At 38.2% G+C, this 19,914-nt stretch overlaps 1 protein-coding gene across 2 annotated transcripts in view; it reads left to right on the top strand.

Annotated features, from left to right (window-relative positions):
• Positions 1-19,914, top strand: part of ADAMTS6 (ADAM metallopeptidase with thrombospondin type 1 motif 6) — a 245,277-nt gene that overhangs the window by 50,222 nt on the left and 175,141 nt on the right. The gene's annotated exons all lie outside the window — the stretch shown is intronic.

Here is a 19,914-nt window from a genome sequence, read left to right as displayed (position 1 = left end):
TTGGTTTGTTTTGACCTAGAATATCCCAGTTACTGAAATATTATATATATCTCCAATATGAATAGTCTATAAATGCATTGCTAGAGTGGGTATACATAATACACCGTCTTCTCCAAATTTCCTTGTGTCAGGCATATTATTGTTGGTACATGCCTGTGTATGTGTAACGTGCAAATAGCTTACAGCATATGGCCACCCAAGAGTAATGCAGTTATTGCCTTACAGTGTTTGCAGGACATTGTTTTATGGTTCATCATTATGTGCATGTGATTGAGTAGTGTGTGTGTGTGTGTGTGTGTGTGTTTGTGCTGGCACAGAAAAAGCACTTCTACATCACTGTGCAATCCTAGTCCACTCCTTTAAATACTAACTTTACTAACAGGTGGGACTCTGTTTTAGTGTTTGTTATTCTAATATTACAATTTGTCATTTTGTTTTTAAAAGGCTTTTAGCATGTGATAGTCCTGTTTTCACTTTTTAATATATATATTCTTCCAGAGTACATCACAGCTTAATCATTTATTACATTAAATATATTCCTTGTTTTTATCATTTTCCTAACTGTGTTTCTTTGGGCAAGTTACTTGTTTGAGCTTAATTTTCCTTACCTTTAAAATGGGGATTATAGCCCTAGCTGGTGTAGCTCAGTGGATTGAGCATGGGCCTGTGAACCAAAGGGTCACAGTTTGATTTCCAGTCAGGGCACATGCCTGGGTTGCAGGCCAGTTCCCAGTACGGGACACGTGAGAGGCAACCATACATTGATGTTTCTCTCCTTCTCTTCCCCTTTAAAGATAAATTATAAAATAAAATAAAATAAGAGTTTAAAACCATACTTTAAATAAATAAATAAATAAAATGGGGATTATAATAATGACCTACATCACAGAGTGATTGTGAAGATGAGTAATTCTTGTAAGTATTTTAGAATTCCCTTGAGAAGCCTTAAAGAGATGGGACCTAGCACTATATATGAGGTAAGCATCCTCAAAGAGGAGTCTGGAGAATATATTCATTGTAACCGCAGGGAAGACAGAGCCTGTGCATCAGAATGTAATTGGTCAGATTTGGTGTGGGAGCATATGGCAGTTTTCTTCTGGTTGATTCTACTTTTTCACTGAAGTAAGAAGCAACCACTGAGAGTAAATAAGGAGGAGGACTGAGGGGAGGATAAGTGTGAAATAATCATTGATGAATATAAGAAATGACTAGTGAGACGTAGTGGCATTGTTGGGCATTGCTGAGGGTTCACTTGAGGTTACGTCTTGAATTTAAGGTGCAATCAGCCAACATCGTTATGTTTTTTTCTTTGGTCACGTTTCCCTGGTTGGGTGTGGGAGTTGTGTAGGTGGAAATTTGGATTTCCCTAGAACTGAGGTTTTTTGTGGTGGATACATTGGTGAGAAGAGAAAGAGACATACTGGGTCCGTCCAACAGGGTGGTGATAATGCTTGACTACGGTGCCTAAGACTAGTAAAGAGGGAAATAGTTACACAAAGGTGGTGAGGAACAGTGAAACGTGGTAAGAACCTGGGAAGACAGGAGACAGTGGTCAGAGAGTGAAATGCTTGAAATGAGTAATGGCAGGGTCTTGAATATGACCTTGGGAGTGGGTAGCTGGGGCGAGGGAGAACAACGTTGTCGTAATTAAGGCTGTCAAGTAAATGAAAGGCCAGGCTGTTAGGATGATTTAAGTTGGTATTGAACACACTGGAAATTATGTCAAGTGATAGTAGAGACAGGGAGGGAGCAGGAAGGGATACATAAGGAAGAAAGAGGTGGAGAGGATAGAATGACGGTATGTGACCCAGAAAGGTGCCATCTTCTCTGTACAAATCATTTTGTTAAGTTTTTTAGCCACTACGAGAAAGCATAAGATATAAGGATCTAGGCCATGAATTCTTATATAAAATACCTGTTCTAAGACAGGTATTTTATAGACAGTAAAACTGAAGAATTGAAATTATCTTAGAGAAGAATAGATAAGGGGCGATTTAATTATTTTAAAGTACCCAAGTGGTATTTGACTCTGGGATGCTGAGCAATTATTTTCTGTTTTTACAAGGGTTGGAATATGTGTTTATGTCTGATTATTTTAACTTCTTTTAATGCACAGACATAATATCTTTAAGAAATAAGCAAACTAGCATTTTTTTGGATTTTTTTGACTAGAGGAGATTTTATGCAAATTGCTGTTCAATCTTTCTTTCACAGAGAGAAAATAAAGACCATAAAGTTGCTATGAGAGTAGATGAAAGATTAAGATTTTCCTCTGAAAAAATATTATTCTATCTTTATATTTCAGCATATTAGAAATTATCTAACCAATTAATTGGCCAATACTGTGGAGTATGGTGGAGAGAAGTTAAAAATTGATGTGTTTTAAACAGCTTCCAAACTAATTTGAAAGTTCTGATTGAGTGGAGAACATTTCTGTGAAGACACCACAGGAACTCAAAGAGTTCTTATAAATTGTGAGCTTATATTAGGTGAGCAGTCCTTTTAGATTATCCATAGCCTCACCGTTTGATTCTTCTAGAAATCTCTATCTTGCAGTTCACACACATAGGCAGAATACTGGCAACATTATTGAAAAGTTTATAAGACCCTGATCCACGATGCAGCTGGGACTTTGAAGGTACAGGACATTCATCTGCTTCCATCTTTCTGTATTTGCAAGTGCTGCCTTCATTATTTAAAACATCTCTTTATGGGGAGTTTAGTATTACAAAGGCTCTTAAAAATCGCCCTGCCCAATTTTTAATTTTATTGTGAGGAACTAGGCTAATTCAAGGGAGTAGCATCTAATCAAAATATTTATATATTATGACATAAAAATTTATGTATGACCTATGGAACGAAAGTAGTTTTCAAACTCATATAAAGAGCTTCTAAAAAAATTTTGTCCAGATTTTGCAGAGACGAATTGCAAAATTAGCAGTAATGTATTTATCACGTGTATATGAAAATATCGAACCCTCTTGAAAATTGTGGTAGAGGGATGGCATAATTCATACACTTGTATTCAATATATATAATCATATGTATGTCATTCATGTATTAGTATATGTAATAGTCAAAAAGAAAATACTGTAAGTTTTACGTGAACCTAACAGAGAAGAAAAATTAATAGAGGAAAGTCATCAGGGTTAAACTATGAAAAAAAAATAAAAATGAAGTTAAATATCAAGTGATTGAGGAGCATTAGAAAAACAGCACTGGTTAGGATTCACGGTAGACTGATAATTCCACCTATTTCACACATAGTTGACCCTTGAACAACTGCGGGGGTTAGGAGCATTGACTTTTGTGCAGTCAAACATCCACTCATAGCTTGATTCCCCCCCAAAAACTTATGTCCCTGGTAGCCGTGAGGGATTCAGGACCCCCCTGCAGGTACCAAATTCCTGAGATGATCAAGTTCTTTACGTATATGGCAGAGATCAATGCATAGAGTCTGCCCTCTGCATCTGTGAACTCCCACCTTGGACAGGCATTTATTGAAAAATCCGCATATTAGTAGAGCTGGGCATTTCAGATCTGTGTTGCTCAAGGGTCAGCTGCATATATAAAACTCACACTTTCTGTTGTGAAATTTTTAATTGTTGAGCAGGAGGTTGGAGACTGGAGAGGGAATGAGGAAGGAGAGCAGCCGACAGCAGGGGTGGGGTGGTGTGGGTGAGGGAGGCCTGGGAGAAATGTCTTAGAAGGTGCTGTGGGCTTTTTCTCATGATCAAAAGAGTTCAGCGTGTGCCTTTTATCATAATGTTTCTTTTTCTGAATTTCAGTGTTTTACTTAGATAAGGAATGCTATCTCAGTCCAATTCTTGGCAAGCATGATGAAAATAGCACATGCATGCATCAGTACAGGGGCTAGAAACTTGAAATGACATCATGACTGTTTCTTCGCTTTCCAAAGAAAGGGGGTTGGGGGCAGGAGGCAATGTTCTTAGGGTTCTAGCTTGCCTTCTGGAGATAACTAGTTTACCTTATTATTTTTGTCTCTCTAAATTTTCTCAAGGGAATAAATAATCAGGTTAAACTCTCTTGGCATATTACCTTAACTGCATTTATTTCTTTTTTAAGCACTGGAGTACCATTCTAGTGATTAAGCAAGTGCATTGTGGCCTATGATGGGCTAATGTGACAAGTGTGGCTTGCAGCCAGTGAAATGTCTGCATGTTTCCAACCATACTTAGCTGTTTTCTGATATGTAGCTATCATAATTACTGTGCCTGCTCGGCTGTTCTATTGTGTCTATTGCGATGGTGCAACTTACTGTTCACGTGTCAAAAGGTAGGCTGTGTGGTTTCTTTGTACCATTGGTTGGGAAGAATTTTTTTGGTCTATCTTTTTAATGTTGCAAAAGGGACCAAGGATTTACAGTAGAACTACAGAAGCTTTAAAATATTAACAGCCCATTAAGTACAGGATATGGTTCATGAGGTTTAATGGGAAGTTGTTAAAATGAGATGGAACTATTCCAGTGGTTGGGGAGGGGTGGTTAGTGGCAAAGAAGAGGGCGAAGGATTTTTTTAAAGCTAGTTTTTCCTGTAAATATTTAATGTTGGGGTGCACTAAACAACCACCCCAGCAACAAACCCCTTCTATCCTGATATGCAGTACTTGGAACTCCACGAGAATTCCATTGAGTCCATATGTTAACTTCCCTTTTCAGAGGATATTCAGCAATGTTGTGTTAAAAATTTCCTGTGGATTCAAGATGCTTGGCATTCATTAAATCAAACCTTTGGACTTTGAAATAGCACCTACTTTGTTTAACATTTAAAAAATTACAAGGCTCCTGAGACTAGCCCTTGGAATAGCCTTTAGTGATTATCCAGAGAATAATAAAAATACAAGTTTTTCAGAGGAGGGTATTTTAAAAGCAAATCAGTCTAACACTTAAGAGCATAATATTTATTATATGCCGGAGTCTGCTCCTTGGAGAGTGGTACACTTGCCACGTGTGCCGCACAGTCGGTGACAGTCAGAGTCCAAAATATCACGTGTTCCGTGCGAAGAGCTAGGTCTTGGATCCCGGGTCAGGGTAGTAGGCCTAGTCTAATGCTTGCTTGCCCCTACCCTGCACCCCCAGCTCTTCAATTCTGAGCAATTTAGGTAGGCTTTTGAGTCTCAGTTTTCTTGTCTATGAGGATCTGCTATTTCACAGGATTATTTATAAGATGAAATGAAATCAGGTACATAGAATCAGTTTGTAAATTATTAAGTGATATACTTAGTATATACAATATTATTAGATTCAAATAGAAAAATCAGAAGCTAAGGCTCTGGAACTTTGTAGACAGGCCCAATTATTGTAATCATAGCTCTACTCAATGCTGCTGCTAACTCTTTATCCAACCAGACTTAGCTTTACCCACACACGTTTTGTGACGGTTTGGCTTTGGATTTTATATTAGATCGATATTGTTGAATGAACTTTAAAGGATACTGAGCACCCTGAGGAAACTTGAATATGAATTATAATAAACATTCAACATGGCTTTCCCACCTTAAATTATTCATTTGACCTTCCTTTTCAATCCAGTCCTTGGTCATGTTCAGTGTTCACTGTCTGGATGCTGACATGTTACAATTATCTAAAGAGATGCAATGACAATCACCCCCAAACAGTGGCTTAAAACAACAGTCATTTGTATTATTTATTGCTCATAGAGTCTCTGGGATAGGAATTTGGGAAGGACTCGGCTGGGCAGCATTGGCTCCTTTTCTGCTGAGGTGGCAGTTAGGCCATGGTGACCAGAGCCAATAAAGGGGCCGAAGCAGCGGGCGCTGGCTGGGCATGGGTCTTTCTGTGGTGCCCCCTGTGGGCTAGGTGGGGCTTTCCCACAGTGAGCCAGCCCCAGGGCAGGCAGCGGGCCGGCTCAAGTGCAGGTTTCAAAAGCCAATGTCCTGAGAGAAACAAGTGGAAGGTATAGATCCTTGTATAACCTCCCCTCAGAGGTCACAAGCTTGCCAAGATTCAAGGGGAAGAAACATAGATTCCACATTTTGATGACAAGAGTGTCAAAGTTACAGATATCTGGGAGATGTTACAAACCATTTGCCACACAAATGACAGTGAATCCTGTCATTTCATGTATCGTTATTGCTCCTTGTTGACCTGACCTCTCTAGAACCACAATATGGAATGACTTGCTTTCCCTTTTCTTTTGTAACTAAACAATTTTCCTGCTATATGAACAAAGAATAAATTAAAGCTAACTAAAAATAATAGGACCACTTTTTTTGTACCTGCTTAAATCTAAAATCCACCTCACTTTGAAAGATTGACGCATATAATGAAAAAACACACTCAATTTTTCTTGTAGTCATACTTACTTACCCAAAGGTATGCTACTCAGTATTGGTTTGGAAAACATATATTCAAAGGATGCATTGCTGCTGACAAGCATTATAACTCTTTGTTGGACAGGAGTAGTGAAAGTGGACGGGGTACCCTTGCCTTGTTCCTGATCTTACTGGGAAAATGTTTAACCTTTCACCATTGAGGATAATATGGCCATGGGCTTATCAGATTGGTTCCATAGACCTTTATTATGTCCAGGTATGTTCCTTCCATACCCACTGTTTTGAGACCTTTTAGAACAAAATGTTGTTAAAGTTTCTCAAATGCTTTTTCTACATCTACTAAGATGGTCATATGATTACTGTCTTTTACTCCATTAATGTGATGTGTCACACTTATTAATTTGTTGGTTGAACAAATTAATGTGATGCAGGGATGGATCCTACTTGATCTGGTGTATGATCTTTTTCATGTGCTTGGGTTCATTTGTTTGTATTTTGTTGAGAATTTTTGCATCTATATTCATCAGGGATATTCAAAAGAAGTTTGAAATGACAATTTGTTTCCTACAAACCTTTTAAGCAAATTATCAACTAGGTATATTTCAATAAATAACATTTTAAGCCAAGACAGTAATAAAGATGACATTCTCTTTATCTTACTACCTGTTTGTCTTTGGAGAAAGGATTGTTTATGAAATACTTTTGGCTTTAATGTTGGAACTACTCTTCAAGACTGGCTTTAAATAAATGACTATAAAATGATAGATATAGAACTTTAAAAAAATTTTTTTGGTTCTTTCTTTTTTAAGACTTATTTATTTATTTATCTTTAGAGGGGAAGGGAAGGAGAGAGGTAGAAAAACATCAGTGTATGGTTGCCTCTCATGAGTCCCCCGCTGGAAACTGGCCTGCAACCCAGGCATGTACCCTGACTGGGAATCAAACTGCGATACTCTGGTTCGCAGGCCCACGCTCAATCCACTGAGCTACACCAGCCAGGGCCATAGTAGAACATTTTGAAAATTACTTTTTAACAGTGAAAAAAAAAAAAAAGAAACAAAAGCATTGCTAATTTGAAATATTGAGAAAATTAGGCAGAGTTGGCAGGGAACATTTAGAGTGGCACTACTCACATTCAGGGTTTCTAGGCAAGTTAGAAAGAAATGTAAAATGTTGCATTTAAAATTTCATGATTATCATGTCTTGGTCCTAAAGTTACTTCATAATTACAACATTTAAACTTTAAAAAAATTGGAGAGTTTCTTCTTTTAAGTCACCAGACAGTTTTATAATGTTGGCTTCTCCAATGTTTTAGAACCTGTTAAAAGTGGTCTTTAAATTCTAAGAATTGGAGATATTCTAACTTTGCAAAGTAAAAGAGAACTGAGAGACTCCTCAGGGTCAGTGCTCAAAAAAATGATGGTCTCATGTCACAAGAACCCAAAAGCCTGACTAAGGGGTTTACATGGGCCGACACAGGATCCATTAAACAGTAAAATAATTCGTTACAATAATAAATTACAAGCTGGTGAAGAAATACTAATTGATGAGTCCATAAGTAATAACGAATAAGAGGTTCTTGCTTCTGGTAGGATGCTGAGGGTTGACTGGTAAGTATAAGGGAGACCTGGAGTTGGGAAGTCATCATGATAAAGATTAGACAGGCAGGGGTTATGTATGGATGCTAAGTCTAGGGGGAAATTTTGATTAGGAACAGGATATCTGAATGACTTCAAGTGTCAGTGAACTAATTAATTTGCAAGAGGGCAAACTATCCCAGTAATTACACAGTGGAGAAATAAGGCAACAGCTTGACCAGGTAATGAAAGTTTATAGAATGCATAGACCTGGTGGGTCTCCAAATGTGATATTCTGACCAAGAATGCCTGCCTTCATCCTCATCGCAACAGACAAATGCAAAATGAGTAATACTTCATTAAAAGAAATGAGGGAGGACTGTGTCCTAAATGTCAATGTCATACAAGACAAAGAAAGACTATGGAAATGTTCCCATTAAAGCAGACTGAAGAGACATGATGACTAAATGTAGTGCCTGACCCTGGACTGCATCCTTTGCTGGAGGAGGAAAGAATTCTATAGAGGACATTAGTTGGCCAACCAACAGAATTAAAATATGGACAGTGGATTAGGTAAAATTATTATATCAGTCTAAATTTATGAAGTTGATAGTCTTTGGGGTTATGCAAGGAGATAAATACCTAATTAATGTTAGATTTTTTTAAAGCAAAACCCAAAACTTCCCAAAGAATAATTTCATTATTTAGTAAGTCAAGTATTCATTACTTTGAGACATTTGAAATTGAACCTCATGAAGACATGAAGGAGATTCCTTGATGAAGGCATTGAAAGGAATAGCACCATGATGTACTTACCTGTGGCGCCTGAGTCTTTCTCTTTGAGTTTGGCAGTGGGTGTAACCAAAGCTGTGAAGAAAAGTTGTAATAAAGATAAAACAAAAACATCAATGAGTTATTGATAATGTTCTAACTTATTGTTCATATTGTTTGGCATCATTCGGGTATGTAAATAAATAAATAAAGACCCTAACTTTCTTTGGAATATGTAGAATTAAAGAAGAAACAACCTACATTATTTTCTGTGACTTGAATGACTGTGTATACTGTTAATTAGTGAAAACAGCTGCCTGACCTGTGCCGGTATATTAACCATGTCTCTCTGTTCGCACCTTGCTTTGGAAATCCCTTTGCTTCTATTCTGCACTTCTGTCTAGATTCTGCTGTTTGGGGAAAAATGTGATTTAGATCACAGTTGCCAAAGCACTGATCCTATATAGCAGTATTTTGTTTTAAGATGTTCATTCACCCTATATGTTTAGTTTTACCATGCTTATGGTTCATTATTTAGAAAAAGGTTGTTGTCATAATGAAAATCTAAACACACACACACACTCGGTTTATATTCAGTAAACTTTTTAAAAATATATTTTACTGATTATGCTATTACAGTTGTCCCATTCCCCCAATTCATTCCCCTTCACCCTGCATACCCTCTCCCACCCACATTCCCCCCCCCTTTAATTCATGTCCATGTCTTAAGTTCTTTAGCTTCTACATTTCCCATACTGTTCTTGCCCTCCCCTTGTCTATTTTCTACCTACCATCTGTGCTACTTATTCTCTGTACCTTTTCCCCCCTCTCCTCTTCCCACTTCCCTGTTGCTAACCCTCCAGGTGATCTCCATTTCTGTGGTTCTGTTCCTGTTCTAGTTGTTTGCTTAGTTTGTTTTTGTTTCAGGTGTGGTTGTTAATAATTGTGAGTTTGCTGTCATTTTACTATACATGTTTTTTTTATCTTTTTCTTAAATAACATTTCATAAAATAAGGGCTTGGTGATGATGAACTCCTTTAACTTGACCTTTTCTGAGAAGCACTTTATCTGCCCTTCCATTCTAAATGAAAGCTTTGCTGGATAGAGCAGTCTTGGATGTAGGTCCTTGTCTTTCATGACTTGGAATACTTCTTTCCAGCCCCTTCTTGCCTGTAAGGACTCTTTTGAGAAATTAGCTGACAGTCTGATGGGAACTCCTTTGTAGATAACTGTCTCCTTATCTCTTGCTGCTTCTAGGATTTTCTCTTTCATTTTAATCTTGGCTATTATGATGGGCCTTGGTGTGTTCCTCCTTGGGTTCACCTTCTTTGGGACTCTCTGAGCTTCCTGGACTTCCTGAAAGTCTATTTCCTTTGCCAGATTGGGGGAGTTCTCCTTCATTATTTGTTCAAATAAGTTTTCCACTTGTTGCTCTTCCTCTTCCCCTTCTGGTATCCCTATAATTTGGATGTTGGAATATTCAAAGATGTCTTGGAGGTTCCTAAGCCTCTCCTCATCTTTTTGAATTCTTGTTTCTTCCTTCTTTTCTGTTTAGTTGTTTCTTTCTTCCTTCTGGTCCACTCCATTGATTCGAGTCCCAGTTTTCTTCCCATCACTATTGGTTCCCTGTGCATTTTCCGTCATTTCACTTAGCGTAGCCTTCATTTTTCCATCTAACTTACGACCAAATTCAACCACTTCTGTGAGGATCCTGATCACCAGTGCTTTGAGCCATGCATCTGATAGGTTGGCTATCTCTTGGTTGCTTAGTTGTATTATTTCTGGAGCTTTGATCTGTTCTTTTGTTTTGGCCATATTTTTGTCCTGATGTGCTTGTTACTTTTAAGGGGCGGAACCTTAGGTGTTCACCAGGGCGGGGTCAAGTTGCTGCAGGGCGCCAAATTGCTGCATGTGGGGGCGGGGTCAGAGAGGCAACAATGGTGCTTGCTCTGCTCTCTGCCAGATTTCAGTCACTTCCTCTGCTTCCCCCAAGCAAACTGGGCCCTTCTGGTGCTGGTTCCCAGGTGAGTGGGCTTGTGTGTGTTCTAGGACCCTGTAGGTCTCTCCAGCCAACTCTCCCGTGAGGCTGAGAGTCTCTCCCGGCACCTCAACCCCCACAGGTGTTTTCATTCGGTGTTTTGAGGCTTTATTTCCCGGCACTGGGACCCTGGGTTGCACGGTCTGTCTCACTCCCCAGCTATGTGCTTGCGAATGTGGGACCACCTGGTCAGCCAGCTACTTGCATGCAGTGCCTCACTTCACACTTGCCCTCTCGCTGGGTTTGCCTCTTGCCACCCTGCACCCAGGTCTTCCAACTGCTGCCTGGGTGCCCAGGGCCTGCCCACTGCCGTCTTGCCAGTCTGGGGTGCCTTGTGTGCCCAGTGTCACCGTTTCTTGAACTGTGACCCCTCTCTGCTTAGCCACCTGACTTCGCTCCCCCTACTGGTCTGGATGAATGTGTCTGTTTCAGCTCCTTGGTTGTCCTACTTCCATACAGTTCAATTTTCTGACAGTTCTGGTTGTTATTTTGTGTCTAAATTTTTGTTGTCCTTATTTTGGTTGTGTGAGGAGGCTCAGTGTGTCTATCTATGCTTCCTTGGCCGGAAGTCCTTAGTAAACTCTTACCAGAAGAAGTTTGTGTATCCCCAGGTGAGAGACATGATATTATCAGTTTTAATCCTTAGAAAACCTTAATAAATTGATATTTGTACCATTTTGTAGATGAGGAGATTGAGGTTCAGAGAAAGTGAATAACTTATCTAAAACCCCGCAGTCAAAAATGTCTGGGGAGGACCCTGAAGTGCAATGAGGTACAGAAGGGTGGTAGCTGGAAGAGTGATAAGGATTGAGTCACATGTTATGTTTAATATAACACTCTTAGAACAGTTATTGTACCATTTTGTTGTTTATTTATTTCTTGTTTGGTCTCAAAACTTAGCTAGGTGTCCTGAAGGAGGAGAGCGCTACGTTATTTTAAAATTCACTGATGTTTCAATTCATTGAATAGTCTTTTGTATATGGTAGCATATGGTAGTCTACCTTTTCTTTCTCTTTTATTTTTTTTGCAAGAAGATTAACCAACAAACCTCACTGTGGAAGTTTCCAGGGTAATCCATGATTTTTTAATCCACATGAGGTGCACATCAAATGAGTTATTGATGCTGTTTCCTCACCACCCTCTGAGACCATAAATGTCACTACTATAAAACCGCTGATGATTACCTACTTGGAGTAAGAACTTATTCATGCAGTTCAGTGCCCTGTTCCATCACTCAGACATCAGGTTGGCTTGACCTAACCATGAATCTGAAGTTTACAATGACCTTACTGTCAGCTTGTCAGGCATCTTAGACCTTTGATTTAAAAGGCACACTGTAACCATATATAAAGTATGAAATTCTAGTCCTCTGCTGCACAGAGAATTATAAAATTTTAAAAATGTGATATTGAGTACCTAGTTATAATAGTCTAATGATTAAGGAATGAAGGATTTAGCCAATCTATGAGGTACATTTTACCTCTTATTTTGAATATGCTTTATGGAGTGAAAATGAATATATTTTATGTTTAAGGGTAATTATAAATAATATATAAAGCAAGTTTTCTAGCTTCAATACTGAGATTCAGACCAACAGTTTATGTTTTCTTAGCACTAAATATTTTTACTAAAATAAACAGATCACCTATGCTGAGATAATAAATGTTGATGATCAAATTTACTACCTCATATCTTAAACCAAAGAATGACTAAGATGGAAGGAATTTCAGGTACATGGAAGGCCAACATTAGATAATCATTTTTATTTTACTGTATTTTTCCCAATACTATTTATTCCCCTATACCTTATTTCACCTCTACTCCCTCCCAATAATTTTGAATTGCACCATTTTCAAGTAGCTAATATATAAACTAGCTTGCATTATTGTTCTTTTGTAACAGATCCAGTTAAATTATCTTGTTCTCCAGTTATCATTTTTTGCTCATCAGGAGCAAAATGGTGATAGTCAATGCTTATTACAATCTTGATTAGAGAAGCTAATAGTGCTAACTTGTTAAGGTGCTGTGTCCTAGGCCCCCCATCCCCTGTGTTCAGTATAAATTGGCCTAACATTGCTGAAAGGCATTTTGTCAATATGAGTCAACAGCATTAAGCACTTGTATGCCTTTTGATCCATCAAATGCATTTCTAGGACTCCCTTTTAAAGACATAAATAGACATGTCACCAAAGATTTGTATACAATGATATTCATCACCATATTATTTATAATAAATGAATATTAGATGCAACTTAAGTGTCCAGTAAAAGAGGAAGCTTAAAATTCAAATTTTCAAACACATACAAAAATAGAATAAATGTACTCATCACCTAACTTTAACAAGAAATTTTTATTTTCATCTATTTTTATTTAAGATTTTACTTATTTACTTTTAGAGAAAGGGGAAGGGAGGGAGAAAGAGAGGCAAAGAAACATCAGTGTGTGGTTGCCTCTCATGTGCCTTCCACTGGGGACCCAGCACACAACCCAGGCATGTGCCCTGACTGGGAATGGAACTGGTGACCTTTTGTTCGCAGGCCAGGGCTCAATCCACTGAGCCACACCGGCCAGGGCAAGGAATATGTAAAAAGAAGAAAATAGTGAAATATTTTCAATGTCAGAGATAATGAAATAATAATATATGGGTTAGAATTCAATCAGAATAAAAACAACTAAAGATGTGGGTAAGAAACCATTGGTATAACTCTTCTTAAGAGTCCTCACAGTCCTGGTACTATTATAGCTTAATTAGCAAATTGAAGAGCTTAGGGTGGAGACGTTCCAATAAAATAAACTAAAATCTGGTTACCACAAGCAGCTTCTCTTTTCTCTGACCATAGAGGTCATCACTGCCCCATTAGTAGTAGTCCTTCCTTCCTGCTCAGCCCCCAGAAGTAGTAGGATATTGTAACTGACTGCATTGAACCTTACATTTCGGCAGAGTTTTCGCTCTGAGGTAGTTCACATACTACATTATTCCTCTTGGTAATTTTTAAGTTCCCACAACCTCTTTCTCTCAGGTATTGTAAATTGGCTGTATTTGCCCATCTCTTTGTAAACTACTTAATAATTGGATGGGATATGCCACACAAAAGAGGAAGAACAAGCATCCTTGTATCCTGATACTTTTGAAATTTACTGGGAATCAGAATTTGTTTTGAGACATTGTTGAACTTCATATAGAAGGGATGACTCACAAAATAGAAATAATAATGTAAGAAATAAAATGTTGGTCCTGGCTGGTGTGGCTCAGTGGATTGAGCGCCGGCCTGCAAACCAAAGGGTTGCCAGTTCAATTCCCAGTCAGGGCACATGCCTGCGTTGCAGGCCAGGTCCCCATAGGAGGCATGTGAGAGGCAACCAAACACATTGGTATTTCTCTCCCTCTCTACCTCCCTCCCTCTCCTTTCTCTGAAAATAAAGAAAAGAAAAGAAAAAGAAATAAAATGTTGACAAATATAATAAAAAATGAAAATAGTTATTTACTGAGTAATACTATAAAACAGTCCCCCGCTAAGCACTTTATACATACCAATTTATATAAACTTCGTAACATTTTTTAATAGTTTATACTGTTAATATCCTCACTTTACAGTTAATAAACAAACTAAGGCACGTGGGTTATTCACCCAAGGTTACCCAGGTAGGAAATGGCAGAGCTGAGATTTAAGCTTAGGTCTGGCTGACTTTAGCTTGTAGTCATTGCCATCCCTGGTATTTATTGGCGTCTAGTTAGGCCAGGCACTGGGTCTGCATTCCTAAATGAGACATCCATGCTTTCTGTACTCCTGGAGCTGATATTCTAAGAAGGAAAAACAGGCAATAAACAAGAAAACAAATAGAAATGTACTAATTGTCATGAATTTTATACAGGAAAAAATGAGATACAATGACAGAGAACGGTATGTCCCCTATTGTACTTTACTGACCACCCTTCAGTAAGGGTCAGTAAAGACCTCTCTGAGAAGTGGCATTTAAGCAGACACTGGAACCACAGGAAGAAGTTACTTGTGAAGGATAAAGGGAAAAATTATTCAGTCCTGAGGGGGAAGTATACTGGGGGGTCTACTGGGGGGTCTGAAGTGAGAGGACAGGGATGCATACAAAGACAATATTATTCACTGTCTCTATGTAAAGACTTGGTGATAAATTCTTTATATAATTTAATGTTAGAGAAGCTTCTCTTAGTACCCAGACATGCTTCTTACTATTAAATAATAAAGTTTAATGGAAAACTAAATACAAATAAATCCCTTACTGGTGAAGTCATTGTTTTTCTTAGCAAGACATCTGGAAGTAGCCAGTCCCAAAACAGGTGTAGTGGCTCCTTCTGCGTTTCCACTCTGCTATACTTAGCGTGTGGCTTTCATTCTCTTTCTGTGGCTTCAGACCCAATGTGGCCACCGCATTTCCAGACATTACATTTACTTTCCAGGCAGGAAGAAGGCTTAAGAACATCGTTTTTGTGAGACTTCCTCCCACTCTTCACAAAGAAGGGAAGTCCTCGCTAGGGAAGTCTTGCATCTCATTGCCTTGAATTGTGTACTGTGCCTGGGAGTATTTTAGTTTTTCTCTCTGTAGTGTATGTAGGAAGGCAAGGGCAAGAGGCAGTGAAATGGGTCCTGAGTGACACTGTGAAGTGACAAATAGAAAACATTCAAGACTAATAGATTTCAGGCCAGTTGAGTTAGTCTTTGCAGTCGAAAAGCAGATGTACTTTGAAAACATCAGGATCCCAAAGAAATCCTGTTATTGGTGAAATGATAGCTTAAATAAGCACAAGTAGTTTCACCTCTTAAACTGATTTCCGATAACTGTGTTGACTACAGGGAAATGTGTAACTAGAATAAGGAGGCAAAGCAGGCGTACTAGGACCGGCTCTAGAAAGTTAAATGACCTTATGCTTTATCTTTATTAAATCTTTCCTTTCAAAATATAGCCCTCTACACTTTTTGAATTTTAATTTCCTGACCTTAATGAAGGTAGACTTTCCTCCTTTGATTGCTTTTTAAAAATAAAAATAAACTCTGAATTAAGAAAAATAATTTTGTGCAGTAGGGTATGAAACTGTATGACCTTAAGTAGAACTTTATGTGGTTGCTTATATATGTAGTCTTGTTTGAGTTATATATGTAACCCTCTTTAATTTTTCTACAACAGTTGTGAGTAGGGTCCCCAGGAAGCAAAATTAATATGCAGGATGTTTGTGAGAACTTTTGGGATTTCTACCTGGGGGTGGGGAGGGAATCAGGATTGGGCAGAAAGAGTAATGCAGTTCGAACAAAGGCCTCAGCCACACTCATGGGAAGGCTGTAGGGGGCTGTTCCATGTTGAATAAGGGGTCGGGTCTTCCTACCCTAACAATCAGCTTGATGTAAGCTGCCCCCACTAGAAGGTGTGGCCTTGGGCAAGCTAGTCCATATAACGGAGAGTAATTCCAGGAAAGGACTGACCCCTGAGAGTGGACAGCAGTTGGGGAATAAATTCTTCAAACCTAATTTAACATGGTAACTGTAAGAAAATCGGAATTACACACTTTATTTTATTTTACTTTATTTACATCCAAAATCTGTTTATTGAGATGGTTCCCCACTCACCTTGAATTCGTGAGCTTTAGTGCTGTTTCCCTCTGAAGGAGCATTCTGCTGCATTTCCTCCCAGGGGCTGAGCTGCTGGGGACTGTGGAGCAGCCAGCACACAAACTACTGTCCCTGCACAGCCAGCGATGGTGGTGATAGGGGCTCTACCCCAGGTGCTTCTTCTTGCTGCCCCTGTCCTCTTCTGAAGGGGGATGGAGGACAGTCTTAGAGACATGCTGTCCTGGAGAGGTCATCGCCCCTGGGAAGGCTGGACTTGACTTATACATTTCAGTTTTACATCACACTTTTTAGGAATATTACCCATGGTAAGTGCAAGAGCTGCTGATAAAAGTTCTCATTTAAGTCTCTGGAGTTGGACTATTAAAGGTGGCTTACTCTAACTCAAAGAAGTTTTTTGTTTTAAAGATCAATATGGAAGCTTTACCTGAATCTCCCCCACCTCCACAAATGAAGTTAATTCTGTTAAATCACTTATTTATAATATCATTCAGCACAGGTTAGCTATTGAATAATAATAGTGAATTGTCATTCAGTTTTTTAAATTATATTTGTTCATGGAAATATTAATTTTAGTACAGCTTCATGATTATCTTTGTCATATTTTAGAGGATTCTGACGTCAGGCATAATTCTCCGTTCCCTTGTCCTTGCTCATACATTAACTGGCCTATATTAAAAGACATTGCTGGTCCCCCAACCCCCATTCTTTTTCTTGGAATGGAAGCTTAAAAAAGAGAGAATCTGTCTTGGTTGTTATTCATGCCTTTTTTGCCTCTCGGATAGAGTACTGTGATTTATTTTCTTTCAGCCTTTCCCTGAAAGTCATCCAGAAGCAACAGTATTTACAGCACAGAGCCACTGCACTGCGGAGCATGTCTGGGGGCAGGAGGCAGGTTATCCTCAGGAGCTTGTAGCGACTACAAGAACAGCTGTCAGGCAGATTGAATTGAGATTTCACTGACTTAACATGTAGAATAATCTGGACTTTAAATCTGTGACCTGTTTGTGAGAATATGGGAGCAGAAAGACGATAGCTTTAGGAACATGGGTTTTGGTGAAACTAGATCAAAACAGCCACACTAGTTACATGTATGAGAGTCTCACAGTTCTTATTTAATAGGGTTACAATTTTTGTAGTGTAAATCCACAAGGCCAAAAAAAATCAGTAGTGGATGAAGCATCATTTACTAAGCTGCCACGGGCATTGTGACTAACTTTTTGGTTCATGTACTCCTTTTATGGGCTCAAGTATCATTGGTAGATATTGGTAGAATTTCTGTACTAAGTATCACCTTTTTTCTTCTCATTCTTATTCCTCCTTCCTTCTTGGTTATTTTGAAACTTAATTAGGATGGAAATTATAGAGACGGCACTTTTTATAAGGCCTGTCAAACCTTTACCATTATCATTAATAATTTTAACTAATTGATGTAGGGTACTCTGAATAATAATTCTCACTTCAACCTTTATGTAACACTAAAGGTATTGTATCTCTTTGCATTTACAAAGTTAGTTGTGTTTTATTCAGGTTAGTTTTAGAAATAAGTTTATCTGAGATCTGATTAAATGATCTGGTTTAATCTGGAACATATAGATTTTGTCTTTTTAAAATTTAGTCAATGCCTGTGGCATCCAAAATGATGTTTCTGGTTTCATTCGATGATGATAAAGTTCAAAAACAGAACCAGAAGCTTATCTGCTAGGATTTGATTATTAGGAATACTCATTCTCTGAAACTGTAGATTTATTGCACCAAGTCACTGCAGTGCAAAAATGGCTGTGCCTGAGTAAAACAATTGGAAAGGGCAAGACAGTTCTACCTTGTGGAAAGAACTTACACTGCATGCTTCTCTGATTCAGATTTGAGTTAATTTTACATAAGACGATGACTCATCTAAAAAAACCCCTAAATATGGCCCTTAGAGTGGATAGACCCTCAGAAATTCTGTTCCAAACAATGTATTTACCATTGCTATACTCAATAAATATTGAGAAGACTTTTTAAATTGGAAATTTATCTATTTACAAATAATGTTTACATAGTATGTTTCAGTTTATAGAGAGCACTTTGGCATATTTTCTGGTGATTATCATACTCATCCATGGCATGGTTAAGACAGCTCTATTATTGCCCCTGATCTGTAGATGAGTGATTTGAGGCTTATCTTCGATTTCACTCCAGTGGTCTTTCTATTGCATGGTATTATTTTCCACAGATGATTAATTATTTTGATTATAATAGAAGTTAAGCAGAGTTTCCGTCTCTGATGTGAGCAAGGAAAACCTCTTCTGAAAAGGCATAAATAGGTATTGTAGGTTAGGAGAGATGCAGATCTTAAGAACTATAAACTGGTAATGTGGTCTCTCTGGGCAGCATCTCTACAATAGGTAGACTGTATCAAAATGAGTCAGAGTTGCATGTTCAGGAACTTAGGAAGCAAAGAGAGCTGTCACTGTGGTGACCACAGGGCTGTCTAAGGTTCCACATTCCAGGGGGCACACCATTGTTCCCCCTGAGTGTGATCCTGAAGAGTTGTACAACATGGCAGCCCTCCATGATATATTAAGAACATGGAAAGAGTGCGGTTATTCAGTGAAGAAGCTCTGAAGACTGAGGCCTTTTATTCTGGCTGACTCCAATAATCAGTAAGTCTCTTTCCCAGACAGAATCTTTTGGTCTTAAAAGGCTGAGGTCAACTCTCACAGCTGCAGTTTCTCTAGGGATAAATAGTCCTTGTGCTTAGCCAAGAGCCTTTCACAACAATATCTGAAGAGAGAGAACCATATCCTGCAGTCAAATCGAGGCTCATTTATGCCCGTTCCAAACACAGAGAGTTCAGTTTCTTCGATGGTAACCTGTGTTTGGCAAGGTGACAGAAGTTCAGAACACCAGTGTCCCTGTCACATCTTCATGTGCTTTCTACACTTCAGTTTTGCTAAGTTCAGTCAATTGGAAAGGTAGCTCTCTCACTTGGCTCTTAGAACTTTAAGTTATGGCTTAGATCAAATTGAAATATTTTGGGATGATTGATTTTTAAATGATTTATAGTTAGGTACAAGCTTTTCATGATGTTAACATTTCTATTTGACAAAAGATCGTTCTTTCTGAATAGTTGATGATTTATTGTGATTTGAAATTATAAATCCCAGAGATAATTTACTTACCATGAACATTGTGTTGTTTGGCAGGTAGTTTTCCCTAAAGATTATTTAAAAGTCTCTTACCCTTAATTGAATATGTTACTCAGCCTAGCAGTCCACTAAGCAATGCTTCCAAAAACTATTTTCATTTAGTGGATTATGTATAACCCCCTTTTAGATTTGATGAAAGGAGTCAATAATAGTAAAATAAGCTCAAATGCATTTTCAAGATGTTCAAACACTCAGTGCCAAAGAGAAGAATAAGTACTGGTCTGAAATGAATTAACGATAATGTTACCAGAAAGTACCATTTTGGGGTGAAAAGATAAGGATTTTAAATATTGATGTTTATGTTAAAATTATATTTTACTTGGCTAATGCTAACCTTATTTTGCAATAATTGTATTATTTGAAGTTTAAGCATAAGGAATGTATAACTTTCAAAGCATAAAAGAGGTTGGAGCTCTAGTTAC

The sequence above is a fragment of the Artibeus jamaicensis genome, unplaced genomic scaffold (assembly GCF_021234435.1).
Source record: "Artibeus jamaicensis isolate MK-2021 breed Jamaican fruit bat unplaced genomic scaffold, CSHL_Jam_final scaffold_369, whole genome shotgun sequence".
Classification (NCBI taxonomy): Eukaryota; Metazoa; Chordata; class Mammalia; order Chiroptera; family Phyllostomidae; genus Artibeus; species Artibeus jamaicensis.
Note: the sequence above shows the minus strand (reverse complement) of the source record. Positions and strands in the feature narration are given on the sequence as shown.